The 15,430-nt window shown below is 31.5% G+C and overlaps 1 long non-coding RNA gene across 1 annotated transcript; it reads left to right on the forward strand.

The window, feature by feature from the left end:
• The first annotated feature begins 2,398 nt into the window (after positions 1 to 2,398).
• Positions 2,399 to 5,620, forward strand: LOC126745501 (uncharacterized). Its single transcript, XR_007663578.1, has 3 exons — positions 2,399 to 2,782; positions 3,607 to 3,960; positions 4,837 to 5,620. It is a non-coding gene; the product is annotated as an uncharacterized LOC126745501 (long non-coding RNA).
• Positions 5,621 to 15,430: the final 9,810 nt, after the last annotated feature.

The raw sequence follows: 15,430 nt of genomic DNA on the forward strand, positions 1-15,430 counted from the left end.
TTTTAGGTTAGGATGAAGATATTAAGATGCGGTTTTCGCAAACATATTTAGGCGTCATTAAGCTATTTTTTTGTATAAAAAAATTTATACCATTGCATTTAAGTTTTTTGAGAAAATTAGTCATTTGTGTCAGAAAGCCGAAAAAAGCCCTCTAGCGGCGAGATGTAAAACTAAAAAAACATGAAATATAATAATATTCGTAGCTTAATAATAGCTCTTTTCAACTAGCCCAAGTTTGATAAAATCGGCTAAGGCGTTTTTAGTATACAGGGTGTGTTTTAAGCCAACTTTTGAACACCCCCCACCACTTTATTTTTAGAGATACAGCAAAACTATTCAAATAAAAAAGGTTCGGATTAGTCTCTACTTTAATAATCAGCTATTTTTTTGTTAGGTTAATTCAGTAAAATTTACAGAAACATCAGTTTTCTAGATTCAAGATTGCAGTTGCGCCCCCTAGCGGACATTTTAGAAACTTGAAAATATTTTCCAGGTCATTCTCTTGGCCATTTTAGTAATAAATTTTTTTATCGCAAGCTTCTACGATGAATAGTTTCCCAGATACAGTACCTCGCATTCTTATTTGGCCACCCTGTACATAATAACAAAATATTATATAAATATTTTAACACTATTTCTACAATTTTTACTGCAAATGCACCTAGGTACAACGCACCTGTATTGTGCATGTTTGTGCAATTAAATCCTTATCTACTCAAATAAATGTAAGTACCTATATTTTACCTCTTTTTACTCTAAAAAATAAATATAATTCTTTTTTTAAGACAATGGAGCCATACTATAGCTCTTTACAAAAAAATATAGCCAAAATATATAATTTATAATTCGCCTACATAATACATACAAGTTATAATATTTTTTATCATACCCACACCATACATTAGAAGACCCTATTCTTTGCACTACAGTTAAGGCCTGCTGAATAATTATGTCGGAAGGAGTATCGGATGTACTGACGTATGCAGCTCATGGCTAGAGCAGCTTCATTAAATATAAGCTAACATTCATTGGTATAGAACCGTTATCATTACGCCCAAGTCGTATAGCTGAGTAATCGGGGTGAGGCTCTAGCCGGATTGTGCTTAAAATGTAAGCAACCTGAGATTTGTCGTGTGATATTTTTTCCGCAAATATCTTAGACATGCTCTCCTTTACATTGTCAATGACAATATTCTTGGAGCGTTTATTACGCTCTTGTAGTTCTCTGCAAGGATTAGATTGAGGAGATTCGGCTGCCGGCAAAATGTTTCTTCTGTTGTCATTCGATTGGACCAAATTTCTTAAATCTGCTACTTCCTTTTCCAGGGTTAAAACTCGGTCATCTTTTAAGCTTTTAGCCACTCGGAATTCATCTCTCGGATGTGCTTATTTTGATCCAGCATAGTATAAAACATTTGCAAAATTACACTGATAAGTTCTTTGCTTGAAGCGTCAGATTTTGTTAATAGACTAGTAATTTAACTCTTAACAGTCGAAACACTGTCATTGTTTCCCCAGAACGATTACTAGCACTTGTTGTTTTTCGGGTGACAGGTTTAAACGTATTTTTTTCTGCGGTAAGATTGAGAGAAAAGTGGCTTGGACCCATGGACACTCTTTTGACTTCTGCGGACTTGCAGTTTTTGAATTCCCATTTATGAGAACCATTTTTTTTAACAATAGATCATCATTCGGGATACACAGAAACATCCGGCCGGCATGACAATAATACATTAAAAAACAAAATCAATGCCTAAATACCAGTTTCATAGAAACATACGGTAGTATATGACTACCTAAAATTAGTTTTGTTAAATTGTAAAGAAAACTTTTGTCCAACATTTTACAACATTTTTTTATAAAATATGAACGATATGTGAAAAATTCTTTTAATTTCGCTAATTACATTAAAGAGCAAACAGTCCCTGAAGGTTATATTCTTGTATCGTTGGATGTTGTTTCTTTATTTACTAATATACCGGTGGACCTAGTAACTGATATAATCACCCAAAAGTGGCATCTTATCCGGCCTAATACATCGCTAGACCTTGAAACAGTTGTTTTTCTTTTTAATTTTTGTATTGAGAATAATTATTTCCAACATGGTGAAAATTTCTATACCCAAATTTTTGGCCTAGGAATGGGAAACTGCATGTCCCCAATATGCTCAGACATTGTAATGGCACAACTACAAGATCAGTGTATTTCTGAACTATCTTTTAATGTACCTTTTTTCTGTAGGTACGTTGATGACATAGTCACGGCAATTCCAAATAAAAAAGAAAACGAAATTCTATCAGTCTTCAATAGTTTCCATCCACGTTTACAATTCACTATCGAACAAGAAATTAACTGTAGTCTTCAATTTTTGGATGTTAAAGCCATAAGATCCACAGATGGTACCATAAAAACAGATTGGTATCAAAAACCAACTTTTTCAGAACGCATTTTAAATTATTTTTCAGAACATCCTATGACACACAAAATAAATGTAATAAAAAACCTAAAACATCGGTGCTTGAGACTTTCTAGTCCAGAATATCATAAAAAAAACCTTCATTATGTTCAGACAATTTTAAAGAAAAACAACTACCCCCTATCAATTATTAAAAAAATAATTAACGACACCGAGAACATTACTCAAAATATTACACGAAACAATGAAAATAATCAATTGGCTTATTTCAAGATTCCTTACATTAACACACTTTCTCATAAAATTAAAAAGACCATACAATCAAAATCTGATGTTATTAAAATCTCAGAAAGAAGTGAAAACTCGGTAAGAAAACATTTCTTTACGAAGCTTAAAACTAAAGACGCCTTTGATTTACATTCTAACATTATTTATAAAATACCTTGCTCTGGGTGTGATGTGTGTTACATTGGCAGACGGGTAGATATTTGAGGCAGCGCCTATACGAACATGAGTATGATTGTAGGAATTTAGCCCTTAAAAAAAACCCTACTGCTTTAGCTGAGCACAAAATGAATACAGGACACAATTTTAATTTTGGCAAGACTACAATTATGGGCCAACAGCAGCTTTTTAAAAAGAGACTTCTAGCCGAAATGATAAACATAAAAAAACATAATAATGCGGTAAATAAAAGAACGGATATAGACAATCTAAGTTCCTCTTATTTTAATCTAATAGATCAAATCAAAATGTAAACTTTTGGGACTGTTTTGGTTCTTATCACTAAAAAGAATGCGTCTATTGTGTTCTCGCATACCCAGTTTTTCTGGCTAGATGCTAAATTATTATTGTACACCGTAGAATCAATTTTAAAGCAACTGTCTGTGATACAACCCATCAATTTAAACCGTTTTTGTTAAAAAAAACAATATTTTTTATATATTCTATGTTACCTGTGTGTCCTGTAAACATGATTTTTTATGCCAAGCAAAATCACACTGTTATGTAAGCAATTTTATCATTTTTTTTTTGTTGTGTAATTTTTTTTATTTCAAATCTAAGATTTTGTTGTTTTTTTTTTGTTTTTCTGTTTTTTTCTTTTTTGGTGGTATCAACATAACCCCAAAAAGTTAAATTTTGTTTATATATAATAATCCTTTTTTATTATGTCTTTTTTGTTACCTTAGGGCCCTGATGAAGCAATAAAATTATTGCGAAACGTTGGCCAGTACATAAAGTGACGTTTGTTTTTATTCCTTCGATCCCATCCCACAACTAAACTCAAGATTTCAAACCTATAGGATTGCAACTAGAATATATTATTAGAGTTAGTACGGCCAGCAATTATGAAACAAAATACAGTAATGAGAGATGCAATTAGTGCGGAAGAAAGATTAACTGTTACTTTGAGATATTTGGCTACTGGAAATTCCTATGAAGACCTTAAATTCAGTACAGCTATATCACCTCAGTCCATAGGTCAAATCGTTCGTGAAACCTGCCGAGCTATTTATGAATCACTAAAAAGAGAATACTTGAAGGTAGGTAAAGCCATGACAAAGTTGGAAACAGAGCATTTATTTTTATATTAAACTCAAATAACATTATATCAAAATATTCAAAAAGGAAAAATATTCAACTTTGTACTACATGTTTTTCTGAAAACCAAATTTACATGAAACAAAAAAAAAAAACATTTGCATAAAAATAAAGAATCATTCATTGTAGTCACTGGGTTCGAAATGATTAATATAGTTTCTGATATCTGACGTTGTATTAGAATGTTTGGTAAACGTAGGATTTTGGACCTGAAGTGTATGATAGGTGTATTCCTGTGGGGTTGTAGTAACACTTTGAGAATGTTGTGCTATATATGGACGTGAGTTTGTATTGTTAAATTGTGTGGAAGAATATGAAGTGTTTTGTGTAGTCGGGTTACTGCAATAAACAACAGCATCTTCTGCGAGTTTTCCCATTCTCGCATAAAACATCACATCTGATATTAGTTTTTCAGCAATAATTCATTGACGTTCATTCACTCCTTGTAATTGGTACCCTATTCGTTTACCTGCAATTGCATAATCATTCACATTTTCATCATTATTTGTATCTCTAATCAACGCAGTATGAGCTAAATCCATCAAACGCTGTTTTTTTAGTTCACTTTCAGTAATCGTCTTAGAAATTGTTCTCTTTTGATATTTGGCAATGATTCTGCAGGATAAAGTTGTACTAGATAGTGGTGTTGAGGTAGTCTTCTTCTCTGACGAAGTTCCTTGACTTCCCAAATCAGGAGGAGAGTATAAAGGCGGCGATGATGAAAATCGTATTTCATATTCACTATTATCATCAGCATCTATCTAAAAAAAAAGGAAATCCAAAATATAAGGTCATGCAAATTTGTATATGTATTTCAGGTCCCATCGCATGAACAAGAGTGGCAACAAGTTGCAGATGATTTTAAACAGATGTGGCAATTCGACAACTGCTTGGGAGCGATGGACGGAAAGCATATCACTATTAAAAAACCAGCCAAAAGTGGATCATTTTATTTTAACTACAAAGGTACTTTTAGCGTTGTGTTATTTGCAATTGTCAATGCAAATTGCGAGTTTTTATATGTTCACACGGGTACCAATGGACGGGTATCAGATGGAGGAATATGGAGTCAAACAGGAATTTACAAACGTTTAATGTCAAACAAGTTAAATATACCGAAAGAAACTAAACTTTCTGGCAGTAATGACTTATGTTTTTATTGGAGATGAAGCATTTCCGCTAATGAAGAATTTATTGAAGCCATACCCGCAGAGAGGAATAACTCATGCTGAAAAAATGTTCAACTATCGCCTTTGCAGAGCCCGCCGAGTTGTCGAAAACGTGTTTGGCATCCTAGCATCACGTTTTAGAGTTTTTTTACAACCTATTGCTACAAGTGTTGAAACAGTAGATGATATCGTCCTTGCGTGCTGTGCACTTCACAACTTTTTGAGGAGGTTATCGAAGAAAAGCTACATAACAGAAGCAACTGTAGATTTTGAAGACACAATCAGTGGCGCGGTTGTGCTGGGGGAATAGAGACAAACTACTAATTTACTAAATCTGGAAAAAATTGCAGCAAAAAATTCAAGTAATGCCTCAAAAAAAGTAAGATTCTTATAAAAACTTTTTCAATACTAATGGAAAAACTACATTCCAAGAAAAAATGATTTCATAGGTAACATCGTAATATGTAATTTTTATTATTTATATGAATAGTTGTTATTCTTATCCTAAAATAAACTGAAGTTGGAATCTACTTACTCTGTTATTACGTTCCGATACTTCATCTTCGTCAATCGCTCTTCCTTTTCTGCCGCTTTCTGATTGTGATGTAAACAGTAGCAAATCATAGTACCAAAGTGTCGGTTCATATAAATCATCTGTTCCTTTGGAATCTTGTACCTTGAATCAATGCCTCTTTTATCTAGGAACATTTAGATAAGAGCCTATCATGATACTCATTTTGGTTTCTTTGAGTTATGAACTGAGTCTTATGCCGCACTATAGTATTGTAATGGATTCAGTTTATCGCATCACTCAACGATGCCAACATGAGTAGATAATACCTAAAGTTGTTAAAGTCGTTAATAAAATTTTCATATTACATGTGTTATGTGTGGTAAGCCTTCATTACAGCACTCGTATGAGTGGTAAGGTTACTAAATAATAAACTCTTACAGCGCTAGTAATATAAATGACTATTATTGAAAGTTATGCTACATGACATTGAAAATATTATATATTATTAAAAAAGGAAAATATCAAGGAAAGTTTAAGCTACAACTTCACTATAAGAAAGCGACTTTGCTGTTAACACTGTATCCCCACAGGGGATACAGCAAAATCTCTTATAGTGAAGTTATAGCTTAAACTTTCCTTGATATTTTCTTTTTTTAATTCTCTTGATACCTACCTCAATTATTAAAAGAGATATAGCTAATTTTAAACAAAGCATTTTTGTATTGGCTCCTATGGAAAAAATAGAGGTGTTCTATTTTTAAAGTCACGTAGTATATATCTAAAACTTTGCCCGATTCCTAATTTCGAAGATAATAACTACTTATAACTTACCTTTTTCAACTCTCTTCGGAAAGCTGTTCTCATAATTATTATTAATTTTCTTCTTTAAAAGTTCCATCGTTGCTGTTGGGTTTATTTCTTTTAATTTTCTTAAGAGAATTTCATAACTTGCGTTACGTTTATGTTTGTTAGAATAATCATTAGATCTGACATCCCATAAACAAGAATGCTCTTGATAAATTTCTATAAATTCCGTCCAAAAATGCCTATTGTTTTCCATGATTTTATAGGACAATATCGCTACACAATATTTCAAAATATTGACAATTTTTAAATGAAAACACACGATCAAACTTATCGTATATCCAACCGAGTTGTACGACAGATTTTTAAACATGCTATACTTCCGTACGATTCAACCGCGTCGTACGATTGGTTGAACTACAATACCACACACGTTGCAATTATCGTTCAAACGGTTGGACCAACCAAGATTGTACAACTTGTAGTACAACAAATTGCATCGTCTGTGGGCCGTTTAAGAAAAGAACCTCATTTTCAATGGTGCCATAATCGGAACAAGGACCTTTTACACGAGAAATGTCTTCCGAATATGTTGGCGTAGGCTTTATTCTAATCCGCTAAAAAATATCTAAATCAGGTATGAGCATTTTATAACATAAGTCAGGCAAAAGGTATAGGATGTTCCTTTTTATCCCGGGTCACCCATAGTTCATGATATTTTCACTCATTTATGATTAGAATTATCATAATATTATTTATTAAAAAAAAATACATTAAAATATTTGTTTTATTCGCTCAATGACTCATGGTTATGACTAAAGGTTAAAACTGGCCACGCGGATCAAAAGCAGCTTGCCTTATGAAAATCAAAATATTTGACCGAAGGTTAAATAATTAAAAAACGTTACTGATAAATATTCATGTATTTAATTTATATTTACAATAAAATGGATATTTACAATATTAGCATAACGCTATACATTTCTACACCATTATTAATACTCTACAAATCATGAATGCAATATCCTACATAATAAAACTTTGGTTTTTAACAGTAGGCCTCGCAGCAAGAGTGAATATTGGAATGTATATTATATTATCGATTCTAATAATATATTCTTTTTCTTTAAAACTATTTGAATAAATTTTATTAGTATGTTACATAAATACAATTATTGGGATCTATTTACAAACCGATTTACCATAAATATTATATATTTTTATTTATTATATTGTCAAATAAAATATAGCCAATTCTATTAGGTTTTTGTGTAATGATCGGGATAAAACAGTAAATAAAATATCATCTTGGTTTTTAGAGATTCATTCCCTCTAGGTAGAATATTATTCCATAAATAATATTCTACCGGTAAATTCCCACTTTATGAAAAGTTGTTCACATTTTTTTTGTTCCCTCGCTAAGATTTAATTTTTTTCTTTAGGAAAATATAAGTTTAAAAAAGAATTTTGTATTTCTTCCTATTTTTTCCCTTTTCTGGTTGCCTTGCCCTAAAGAAGCCAATAACCAAAAACACGTGTCGGCAAGTAAATATCATCCTTATTTTGTCCGCTTTCTGACGCACGGAATATGCCGACTAAACCATCCTTTTGTTATAAAATTTAATTTAAATAAGATTGGTACTTAATTCGTACTAGTAGCTTGTTACTAATGATCACATTTTTTAAGCAAAAATAGACTAGAAAATATAATAAAACCACTTATAATACTGACAAACATCACACTTTTTTATAAAAAAAGCATGTCATAGAATATCTAATTGGAAGTAATTATCAATTAAATATTCTAACCTCTTGCGCCCCTAAAAACCAAGAAATTTAATATAATTTTCATACGACTGAGGTTTTGCCAAAAGGGATTCGAATAAGAATTAACAAATATATTTATACCGTTTATTTTTTAATTGGAATTAGGAAAAAAATTATATCTCAAAAAATAATTGCTCGATTTCATTGATTTTTTTTACACATTAGACTACTAATTGAAATTTGTCGTCAACAAGAACTTATTATTATTATAAACAAATGACTGTTTAACCAACTTCTGCTAGATCACGACAGCACTGCACTGCCTTGCTTAATGAAAACGCCGTAACCAACATTTTTTCGTTTACGGCACTTTCGCCATTTATCATCCCTTTTGCAACTTTTGGCGTTGGCCAAAAAGCCGCATCTGAACATTAAAGTAGAATAATATTGTAATCTTATTTGCCGTATATGCACTAATTTTAGTTTCCGTTAATGAATTTGGCGTAAACCACGATTTTTAAAAGAAATTGCCGTATCTGCATGTGTGCGTGCATATACGACAAATCACCCAAACATTTTCAGCATCTTCGACAGCGATCTGCCTAAGACGACGCCGTATCTGATTTGAAGGTTAGGTTTTTGTTTTTAAAAACATGTGTTTTGTAATGATCGCAGGTGCAAAAATTAAACAGTCCGGTAAAACAGTAACGTGATTAATAAATTTTAAACTTACGTTTAATTATTATTGAGAAGTGAAGAGCATTAAGTGCAGGTAAGGTTTTGTTTAAGTTTCTGCTTATTATAATATTTTCATATATTATAAGATTAACAAATTTTGGTGAATAAAGGAAAGCCTTACGATCGGTGTTTGGGAAACCCCATTTGTAATAGTATTTGCAAGGGGCTTAAATTTTGTTTTGATATTTTGATGGGTGTTAAATTTCGTCTGGGAGGCAGAAAGGCCTTTGTGATATTTAAAATTATGAAGTAAACTTACAGAGCATAATAAAATTAGCTAAAATTCTATCACAAAAACGTTTATTTAAAACATATTACTTGTTTTTGTTATTTGTTTTGTATTTATATAAAATATTTAAAATTTCACGAACTTTAACCTTTAAATAAACTAGATGATTGAGTGATTACTCGCACGTAGTTGGAATGCCGTGTTGTGAGATGTGTAATATCGGAATATCGCCAAACAAAGTTTTTTTTGTTCGCTTTTTATTGTTTGAATTTTAAATCTTAAATTGTAGTTCTATTCTAAAGCCAAAATGTTTTTTTGCTTACCTAATAAAGAAAATAAGAGGGACAAAAGTTTTTTAATATTCTAGACTGTATGCTATAATTTCGTTATCGTTTTTTTACTGCTCCAGCAACATCTCCCTATTTTTATTCCATATATTTTCGGGTATATCCTATTATCGTTGATTGAATATTTGGGAAGATACGCAACCTTATGGGCTAAAGCGTGACCGCAAATATGCGTGAAAAATAGATGGCGATTCTCTCCAGTATGCGCGAAAATAATTTCGTCCGTCGCTTCTCATTATTAATCGGCCGATCATCCGAGTCGTGTGGGAGAGTTTTTGCACAGGTTCGTGTTTGCCGTATTGCAATTTGGTAGTTGTTAAAAATTTTTCTTGGATATCATAATCACAAATAGATAGATATATGTAAATGTGTTTAGTTTGTGAGACGATGGCTCCTTTAGGCAAAATTAATCAGTGTGCGTATATTAATTAAGACTTTGATTTATAACAACCTAATATGGGAATCTCAAAATCTTATTAGAAAATCTTTAAAAAAATCTAATTATAAACCTCACAGAAAATTATCTATTTTATCTACAAAAATCAATCCGAACTCTTAAAAATACTGTCTCTTCATGTCTATGAGAGCCATTTTCTCTTTTTCTTTTTTTTACTTTAAGAAAATTTTAAATCAATATATTATGTTTATGGTCTTTAGTGTTTTAAGTATTTTCAATAATTGTTTTCATGATGAAATTCATTCATGAAAAAGATAAAAATAAAGCCTAAAAAGCCTTTAAAGTTATTGAGAAACTGGTTATAGTACGAATGGTAGCTTTCCTAATAAAAAAAATAACATATTAAATGAATGTCGAGTAATGTTTTCATTCCTGGAGAGATTATATTTGAGCTTGAAGAAGGTCACTTTGCTGCAGCGGTATTCTGCGACTTCTCTAAACACTTTGACTGTGTCAACCATGGAAATTGCTCGATAAGCTTTCTAGATATGGGTTTAGGGGAGTTGCTCTAGAATGGTTAAAATTTTGTTTTGTTAGACAGAAAAAAGTTTGTTTGGCCAAATGGCAGTTTGTCTGAACTTTGTGTAGTAAGCAGGGTTCGTTTCTCGGTCCTATTTTATTTCTATTGTATATAAATGACCTGGCGTTTCTCCAGATAAGAGGATTCTTCACTATTTTTGCAGATGACACCACTATCTTATGGGCAGACAATAATAAAAGCACATTAACAAAAACAATTTCTAAAGATTTATTAATGATTAAACAGTGATTTGATGCTAATTTGTTGTCTTTAAACATAGATAAGACTAAATTGTTAAGTTTTTATGTTCAGAGCAGTTCATGATTCACAAGAAAGAATTGGAAGTGAATAATTTTAACAGATTTCTTCGAATTGTTATCGATCATAAACGTAAGTTTTATGGAGATATGTCAGGAGGCAAAAACTGGCTAGACGATGTTATGCTGTTAGAGTGGTTTTAAATGAACTGAGATTGATATCTGCAAAAACGGTCTATTTTTTTTTGTCGAAAGTTGAAACTTACTTTCATACAAAAATACCTACAGTATAGAATAACATTTTGGAGTTGCATTAGTAAACGGCTTTTTGACTCGATGTTTGTTTTTAAAAAACGAGCCATTAAATATATGTGTCATAAATCTCCACAGGACATGCAGACCCCTATTTAAAGATACTTTCCTTGTGTTGCTTGTTTATTGTTGAGTCTGCTTGCCTAATATATAAAAAATATAAATTGTATCTTCAAAATAATGGCTCCTTAAAACGTTATAATATCAGAAAAGAATACAATATTCCAATGCCCATCCCGAAAAGTGAACTAAGAATTCTCTTATTTACTTGAGCATAAAAATTTTTAATCATTTTCCAAATGTCATAAAAGTCTCTAGAAGTTCTCCTCGCTTTAAAAAGTTCTTAACGAAACTTCTTAAAAGCAAGTATTTTTATAGCATTAGAATTTTTTTAAGATAGTTAGGAACAGGCCAATCGTATATAATTAGTTTTTAGTAAAGATGTAAAGGTTAGAATTTGTGATGTTACTCTAAAAAATTTTTAAGTCGTCTTGCTTTGAAATTGAAAATACATTTTGTGTTTATACTAGTATGTTGAACCCACTATTGTGTATTGTTTTTAAATTATGTGTTAGTAATATGTCGATTAATGTGCCTATTTTATATCATAGAAGTACCATGTCAACAAGTAGGTACCATGTATTTATGAATAAAGTATGTTTTGAATTTTTTGAAATTCGAAATTGTATTTAAAAGAGAGAGAGGTATATAATATTTAATAGGGATGATTCCAACTACTTACTAGAAATTACCTCGTTGAAAAAGTAATTCTTGTTGTAAAAGGGTTATTCAAAACTGCAAGTGGCCAACATGGAGTCGACAAGAAGAAAAAAAGTTGATTATGACTCTCTAAAGAAGGATTTAAGAGTTATTAAACGTCGTATTTAAAAGTTAAAGATGTTAACTTGTAAATGAGGAAAAGCGTTTACAACAATGTATAAATGATTTTATTTTATATTTTCAAATAACGCCAGAAAAAAATAAAAAAACCATTTTGCCAAATTTCACCTTTTTCCTGAATATTAGGAAGTATTTGGCATTTTTCCAATTTTTAGATTGCATTTATTCAATCATTGCATTTATATTGCGCAACTTTCGCCTAATTAAACCATTTATTGCTCATCCTTATTTTGGACATCCTGTATAACCGCGATGAGACCCTTCATACTGTTAAACAAAATATTTGTTTTTTTTCTTATTAACTTTTTCTAGTTTTAAGAATTAGTAATTAAGTGTTTCCCTGTATTGCAAATTAAAGTGTGGCCTATTTTCGATATTTTATAGTGTTGTTACACCCTTATTCAAAACATTTCAACCCTTATTCAAACATTCATACATTACTTAACCACCACATTTATCTATAACTATCTTTATAGTTATTTATGCGAGATCACAGCGCATTTAAATATCGGCAATAACAAAATAAATAAAAGCGCTTTTATCATCATCGCCCTTGTCTTAAAAAAATAACAAAACGGCCGGGCGGCCAAAGATTCCCGCGTCGTTAAACTGCAAATGGTCAATATAGCGCCGACAAAGAAAAACTAAGTTGATGATGGCTCTTTAAAGACAGAACGTCGTATTTTAAATTTTAAAGGTGTCATCGTATAGGCGAGAAAAAGTGGTCACAATAATTTATTCATTTAATAAATACTTTTGTCATATATTTTGAAATAACGCCAGAAAAAAATAAAATGATTTTGCCAAATTTCAGTTTTTTGCAAAATTTAGGAAGTATTTAGATTTTATTATAAAAGGACACTATATTGCTCAACTTTCCTCTAATTATTCCACCTCTATTGACGTCCTGTATAACCGTGATGCGGGGTCTTTAAACAAAATGTTTTTTTTTTGTTACTTGGTATCTTTTTATAGTTTTAAGTATAGTTGTAACAACTGGTAATTGAGAATTTTCCTGTGTCGCTTAAAACTTAAAATGTGGCCTATTTTCAATTTCTATTAACATCCTCACTCACAACCCCTTACTTTACAGATGTCACTACGCTGCACATTTTTCAGATATGGAATCACATGACAAAATGGGTTACTTTTTACAAAAAATTATTGATCAAGAAGTTATATTATGATCGGTATTAAGTCTTATGAATTATTTCAATTATTCTTTATAATATTTACGTGAAACCTACTTATATCTTAAAATTTGTTCCACATATTTTTTGTATATTAGTTTTTAGTTAATTAAGTGCAACGGGCTTTTTATTTAAAAACTTGACCCTCTTGAACACAAAATTAAGGAAACAATGTTTGTTGGAATTATAACTTGTATTAAACTTTGTTGGTAATTTTGTAAAAATAGCTTTTTATATATATTTTTGTATTAATTTTTGTCTCAAAAACATATTTTGGTAAGTAATTATTTGTTTATAAAATTTAACTTTTAAGAAATTTCAATATGCCTCCACCCTTAAGTATATCACTTATCACTTGACCACCACATAAATGACACCGTGTTGTATGTTCAAAAAAAATAATAAAAACATAATTGGCAGCATCATCCCATATCTTAAAAAAATATCCAACACGGCCGCGTAACCGGAGATTCCAGCGTCGTTGAAAACCTGACTCAAAGAAGCCAAAAGCCAACTCCACAAAGCTAAAATAAATCGTTCCTAGATATGACGCTTCGCGGCAGCACCACACGGTGCACGAAACTGAACGGCAATCTGATAGTCGACCGGGTACACTTTTTAACACAGGATTGCGTATCTTCCCAAATATTCAATCAACGCTATTATTATCAATATTTTCTTTACTATCAACTATTTTTTATCTTTTCAGTTTCACTATGCAAAATTCAAACCTTTCGAGAGGCAAGAAAATGCTAGCCCTTTTAAATAAAAATTAAAACAATTTTCTTCTACAACAAAGCAAAAAAAAGAAAAAAATATGATTTGGATCCAGATTACAAACCAGAATCAGACACAGATGATGATACTCCATTAAGCTAAATACCCAAAATAAATATACAATCACATTATAAGATTGTAAATTCTAATTCTTCACAAGATGTAATAAACATGCTTCCAGAAACATCATTACCATCAACAAGTCAACATATGCAAGATGGCCAAGCGTCTTTGCCAAACGACATTTATTTAGAGTCTTCCCAAAACGATGAATCTGATGTAAGTGACCAAGCACAAGATAATGCTCGTGATATTATTTTACCAATAATAGAAAATCTATTAGATTTAGTAATATCCGAAACCTCAAAAAAATATACCAAAAGCGGAACGTTAAGAAAACGGAAAATCTTTGATACTCCCCTATCTGAGCGCATAGTTGCAAAACGCCAAAAGAAGATATTAAAACATTCAGTGAAGCCATCATGTTTCGACCATTGTTTGCTTCAGTGCAATACGAAATTTAGTCCTGAACAAAAAATGCCGATTAACCAGCAATATTGGGAATCCACAAAAGATGTCCAACAACATTTTTTAATTAGCCATGTGAAAAGAGTTCCTATAAAAAGAAGAACAGTTATTGTTGCGGCAGAGCCTTTAAGAAAATCTACGAGTTTTCGTTATTTTTTGAAAGACGAATCAGGTGATCTCCAACGAATCTGCAAGGTTTTTTTTCCTAAGTACATTGGGGTATTACCCACATGATGATCGTTTTTTAAGGACAATTATGTCAGCTACAAATACAGATACTATTATTTACAAACCTACTCGTCGAACAAACGTAACTACAAACCAAAAAATTAATCGTACGGTTATTGTAGAACACATAAATTCATTTGGGCCAACTATCTCACATTATCGGAGAGCACATGCCCCAAATAGACGTTAGCTTCCGTCAGATGGCTATGCATAAACATTTCAAACAGAAATATCCTGAACGACTGACAGAAACATACCTGTCTCATATCAAATTTACCGTGAAGTAGTAGCAGGGCAAAAAATTTCCTTTGTAAAACTAGGATATGAGGAATGTTGGTCCTGTGAAGTTTTTTAACTATACTGTAGGCAAGTGGGGCATGATAAAGAAAGGATAAGTGATGAATGTGATGTATGTCAAAAATGGGCTTCCCATAAACAAAAGGTAAAACTTTCAAGAGAAGCTTACCAAAGAGACGGTGATTCAAAGGACGATTCAAGTAGTTTAATAGTATCTGCTGATCTTCGAAAGGTAAGAAAGTGGTTAAGTAATTAGTTTGTAAATTAATTTATAAGATTTGTATTTTATAGGTGATTATGCTGCCAAGGGTAGAGATGTTTAAAGAAGTAATCTTCACCCAAAGGATTATCGTCTTCAAGGAGTCTTTTGTTCCCGTC

The sequence above is a fragment of the Anthonomus grandis genome, chromosome 16, assembly GCF_022605725.1.
Source record: "Anthonomus grandis grandis chromosome 16, icAntGran1.3, whole genome shotgun sequence".
Classification (NCBI taxonomy): domain Eukaryota; kingdom Metazoa; phylum Arthropoda; class Insecta; order Coleoptera; family Curculionidae; genus Anthonomus; species Anthonomus grandis.